The following is a 6,185-nucleotide window of genomic DNA, read 5'->3' on the forward strand; positions in this document are numbered from 1 at the left end:
ACTGGTCTGCCGACGTAATTGTCCGAGGTGGTTTCAACAGGCTTTTCCATTGCGACGTTTCTGAATACCCATCTGCTAATTATTAGCTGTCTTATCGGCTGCTATCTAAATAAGTATACCGGACAATTTTTTTTCTTTTTTTTTTTCTTGGGTCACTATATCTATTTTGCCAATTGGATCGATCCCCTCTACCACACGGAACCCCAGTAATCTACCGACGGAAACGAACGAGGTGACAAAAAAAAAAAAAAAAAAAAAACAGACCTCCATCCTATGTTATCTTGCTACCGATAGCCAGCTACCCGGCCAGCTGTCTGGATCGCCGTGACCCCAACCAACCTCTACTCACTGGACCCTTATGATCACTCGATTAAGCATGCCTCTCCTTAATGTAAATATGCCTTGTCCATTGCTGTTCTGGTTAGTGTTTATTGGCTTATTTCACTGTAGAGCCTCTAGCCCTGCTCACTATATATCCAACCTTTCAGTTCCACCACCCACATATGCGATGACATCACCTGGTTTCAATGATGTTTCTAGAGACAATATCTCTCTCATCATCACTCATTACCTAGGTTTACCTCCACTGTATTCACATCCTACCATACCTTTGTCTGTACATTATTCCTTGAAGCTATTTTATCGCCCCCAGAAACTTCCTTTTACTCTCTGTTCTAGACGTTCTAGACGACCAATTCTCATAGCTTTTAGCCGTACCCTTATCCTACTCCTCCTCTGTTCCTCTGGTGATGTAGAGGTGAATCCAGGCCCTGCAGTACCTAGCTCCACTCCTATTCCCCAGGCGCTCTCTTTTGATGACTTCTGTAACCGTAATAGCCTTGGTTTCATGCATGTTAACATTAGAAGCCTCCTCCCTAAGTTTGTTTTGTTCACTGCTTTAGCACACTCTGCCAACCCAGATGTTTTAGCCGTGTCTGAATCCTGGCTTAGGAAGACCACCAAAAATTCTGACATTTTCATCCCTAACTACAAGATTTTCAGACAAGATAGAACGGCCAAAGGGGGCGGTGTTGCAATCTACTGCAAGGATTGCCTGCAGAGTTCTGTTTTACTATCCAGGTCTGTTCCCAAACAATTTGAACTTCTACTTTTAAAAATCCACCTCTCTAAAAACAAGTCTCTCACTGTTGCCGCCTGCTATAGACCACCCTCTGCCCCCAGCTGTGCTCTGGACACCATATGTGAACTGATTGCCCCCCATCTATCTTCAGAGCTTGTGCTGCTAGGCGACCTAAATTGGAACATGCTTAACACCCCAGCCATCCTACAATCTAAGCTTGATGCCCTCAATCTCACACAAATTATCAATGAACCTACCAGGTATCACCCCAATTCCGTAAACACGGGTACCCTCATAGACATCATCCTAACCAACTTGCCCTCCAAATACACCTCTGCTGTTTTCAACCAAGATCTCAGCGATCACTGCCTCATTGCCTGTATCCGTAATGGGTCAGCGATCAAACGACCTCCACTCATCACTGTCAAACGCTCCCTGAAACACTTCAGCGAGCAGGCCTTTCTAATCGACCTGGCCGAGGTATCCTGGAAGGATATTGATCTCATCCCGTCAGTAGAGGATGCCTGGATATTTTTTAAAATGCCTTCCTCACCATCTTGAATAAGCATGCCCCATTCAAGAAATTTAGAACCAGGAACAGATATAGCCCTTGGTTCTCTCCTGACCTGACTGCCCTTAACCAACAGAAAAACATCCTATGGCGTTCTGCATTAGCATCGAACAGCCCCCGTGATATGCAACTTTTCAGGGAAGCTAGAAACCAGTATACACAGGCAGTTAGAAAAGCCAAGGCTAGCTTTTTCAAGCAGAAATTTGCTTCCTGCAACACAAACTCAAAAAAGTTCTGGGACACTGTAAAGTCCATGGAGAATAAGAACACCTCCACCCAGCTTCCAACTGCACTGAAGATAGGAAACACTGTCACCACCGACAAATCCACTATAATTGAGAATTTCAACAAGCATTTTTCTACGGCTGGCCATGCTTTCCACCTGGCTACCCCTACCCCGGTCAACAGCACTGGCCTCCCCTCTGCTACTCGCCCACGCCTTCCCCATTTCTCTTTCTCCCAAATACAGTCAGCTGATGTTCTGAAAGAGCTGCAAAATCTGGACCCTTACAAATCAGCCGGGCTAGATAATCTGGACCCTTTCTTTCTAAAACTATCTGCTGAAATTGTTGCCACCCCTATTACCAGCCTTTTCAACCTCTCTTTCGTGTCGTCTGAGATTCCCAAAGATTGGAAAGCAGCTGCGGTTATCCCCCTCTTCAAAGGGGGGGACACTCTTGACCCAAACAGCTACAGACCTATATCTATCCTACCCTGCCTTTCTAAGGTCTTCGAAAGCCAAGTCAACAAACAGATTACCGACCATCTCGAATCCCACCATACCTTCTCCGCTATGCAATCTGGTTTCAGAGCTGGTCATGGGTGCACCTCAGCCACGCTCAAGGTCATAAACGATATCTTAACCGCTATCGATAGGAAACAGTACTGTGCAGCCATATTCATTGACCTGGCCAAGGCTTTTGACTCTGTCAATCACCACATCCTCATCGGCAGACTCGACAGCCTTGGTTTCTCTAATGATTGCCTCGCCTGGTTCACCAACTACTTCTCTGATCGAGTTCAGTGTGTCAAATCGGAGGGTCTGTTGTCCGGACCTCTGGCAGTCTCTATGGGGGTGCCACAGGGTTCAATTCTTGGACCGACTCTCTTCTCTGTATACATCAATGATGTCGCTCTTGCTGCTGGTGAGTCTCTGATCCACCTCTACGCAGACGACACTATTCTGTATACTTCTGGCCCTTCTTTTGACACTGTGTTAACAACCCTCCAGGCGAGCTTCAATGCCATACAACTCTCCTTCCGTGGCCTCCAATTGCTCTTAAATACAAGTAAAACTAAATGCATGCTCTTCAACCGATCGCTGCCTGCACCTGCCCGCCTGTCCAACATCACTACTCTGGACGGCTCTGACTTAGAATATGTGGACAACTACAAATACCTAGGTGTCTGGTTAGACTGTAAACTCTCCTTCCAGACTCACATCAAGCATCTCCAATCCAAAGTTAAATCTAGAATCGGCTTCCTATTCCGCAACAAAGCATCCTTCACTCATGCTGCCAAACATACCCTTGTAAAACTGACCATCCTACCAATCCTCGACTTCGGTGATGTCATTTACAAAATAGCCTCCAAAACCCTACTCAATAAATTGGATGCAGTCTATCACAGTGCCATCCGTTTTGTCACCAAAGCCCCATATACTACCCACCACTGCGACCTGTACGCTCTCGTTGGCTGGCCCTCGCTTCACACTCGTCGCCAAACCCACTGGCTCCAGGTCATCTACAAGACCCTGCTAGGTAAAGTCCCCCCTTATCTCAGCTCGCTGGTCACCATAGCAACGCCCACCCGTAGCACGCGCTCCAGCAGGTATATCTCTCTGGTCACCCCCAAAACCAATTCTTCCTTTGGCCGCCTCTCCTTCCAGTTCTCTGCTGCCAATGACTGGAACGAACTACAAAAATCTCTGAAACTGGAAACACTTATCTCCCTCACTAGCTTTAAGCACCAGCTGTCAGAGCAGCTCATAGATTACTGCACCTGTACATAGCCCATCTATAATTTAGCCCAAACAACTACCTCTTTACCTACTGTATTTATTTATTTTGCTCCTTTGCACCCCATTATTTCTATCTCTACTTTGCACCTTCTTCCACTGCAAACCAACCATTCCAGTGTTTTTTTACTTGCTATATTGTATTTACTTCGCCACCATGGCCTTTTTTTATATTTTTATTTATTAATATATTTTATTTGCCTTCACCTCCCTTATCTCACCTCACTTGCTCACATTGTATATAGACTTATTTTTCACTGTATTATTGACTGTATGTTTGTTCTACTCCATGTGTAACTATGTGTTGTTGTATGTGTCGAACTGCTTTGCTTTATCTTGGCCAGGTCGCAATTGTAAATGAGAACGTGTTCTCAATTTGCCTACCTGGTTAAATAAAGGTGAAATAAAAAAAATAAAAATAAAAATACCACAGGTGTAGACTTTACAGTAAAATTCTTACTTACGAGTCCATTCCCAACAATGCAGAGTTAAAAAGTAAGACAAATATTTGTCAAATAATAAGGATTGTTACACAATAAAACTTTTTTTTTTTTTTTTTTAAACCCATAACCATGTGTGTGAGGTGTATACTTTTGTTTCAACGTAGATTTGTTTAAGACTAACAATAATCACTCAATGACCCTGATTTAGCCCACTGCAATAAAAGGTTAAAGATCTCCAGTTGGTTCTTTTTCACTGACGGACCTGAGTATGCTGTTATTATGTAAAACAGACCTGGCAGGATCTCCAAACGGAACAGCTGCCTGGTTTCTTAAGCCAGTGACTCAGTCAGGATGCAGAGGTGAGATGTGGGGAGAGTCACAGTCACAGCCTCAAACACTGTGATAAATCATTCCATTGTTCCAAGAGGCCTGGCTGTAGCAGACAAGGCGGTGAACGGTAGGTAGTGCAAGTCTCAACCACTAGTACAGAGTGGGAGTGATGAATTCTTCACAAAATAGTGGAGGGTTATAATAAGGATTAATAGATGTTTAATATGTCTTCACCATCGCATTTCTGCTTGGTTCATTTGTTATTATAGGCTCTCATATTGCTTAATGTTGTTCACTGCCCCACTAAAGAGACAATTAGTAACCCCCCACCTCGTTGGTGTACAACATGGGTCATTAGCCATATAAAGCACAGCTTGTGAGACTTTCTTCTCACACCATTTCTCCCATAAGGTCCTAGCACATTTCCATTGGGCGGAAAGGCTTCATTTGAAAACCTTTCCCACTCACTCAATGATTGAACACACCACAGCAGTAAAACTATGCATCCTCCCTTAAGCTAGCAAACAAATGGGCTCTAAAGAGGAGCAGTGCATTTTTGTAACCTTGACAAATTGCAGACGCTTGGTTCCTCATAACCCTCCTCCCTCACAGCTGGGCTTGATATTAATGTGGTTTTACAGGCAGGCAATGCGTCAGGCAGCTCTCTCTCTTGTTCACTGACCCACAGGACGGTTTCAGGGGGAAGTGTCTTCTTTTAAGACCTCCTTTCTCCATGCTGATTAAATGGAGACAGAAGTGGTGGGCTATGGGTAGCCAGTGCCCACCTGCCTCTCCTCCCTGAGAAGCTTCACTGCCACAAAACGCTGTTTCCGTGGCGATGGCTTCACATGGAGGAAGCTGCACCTCATTCAGCCCCAGAGATAATCAAAGAGCAGCCATAGCCCACTGACATGATCAGAACAAAGCTATTATCACACTAAGCACTGTTATTTATAGGGACACTCCTTATTTTCAGTGTAAAATCTTATGTAAGACATACACGAAATGTGTTTGACAGTGGTATTTGTATTTGTATTTATTATGCAGCAGCTACTCTTCCTGGGGTCCAGCAAAATGAAGACAGTTTATAAAATGTTAAAACATTACAATACATTCACAGATTTCACAACACACTGTGTGCCCTCAGGCCCCTACTCCACCACTACCACATATCTACAGTACTAATATTATTACTATACTAACACAATGTGCATGTATATTGCGTATGTTATCGTGTGTGTGTGTGTGTGTGTGTGTGTGTGTGTGTGTGTGTGTGTGTGTGTGTGTGTGTGTGTGTGTGTGTGTGTGTGTGTGTGTGTGTGTGTGTGTGTGTGTGTGTGTGTGTATGCAAGTGTCTGTGCCAATGTTTGTGTTGCTTCACAGTCCCCGCTGTTCCATAAGGTGTTTTTTAATCTGTTTTTAAAATCTAATTTTACTGCTTGCGTCAGTTACTTGATGTGGAATAGAGTTCCATGTAGTCATGGCTCTATGTAGTGCTGTGTGCCTCCCATAGTCTGTTCTGGACTTGGGGACTGTGAAGAGACCTCTTGTGGCATGTCTTGTGGGGTATGCATGGGTGTCCAAGATGTGTGCCAGTAGTTTAGATAGACAGTTCGGTGCATTCAACATGTCAATACCTCTCATAAATACAATCAATCAATCAATCAAGTTTATTTTATATAGCCCTTCGTACATCAGCTAATATCTCGAAGTGCTGTACAGAGACCCAGCCTAAAACCCCAA

Source organism: Salvelinus namaycush, unplaced genomic scaffold, assembly GCF_016432855.1.
Source record: "Salvelinus namaycush isolate Seneca unplaced genomic scaffold, SaNama_1.0 Scaffold973, whole genome shotgun sequence".
NCBI classification, from domain to species: domain Eukaryota; kingdom Metazoa; phylum Chordata; class Actinopteri; order Salmoniformes; family Salmonidae; genus Salvelinus; species Salvelinus namaycush.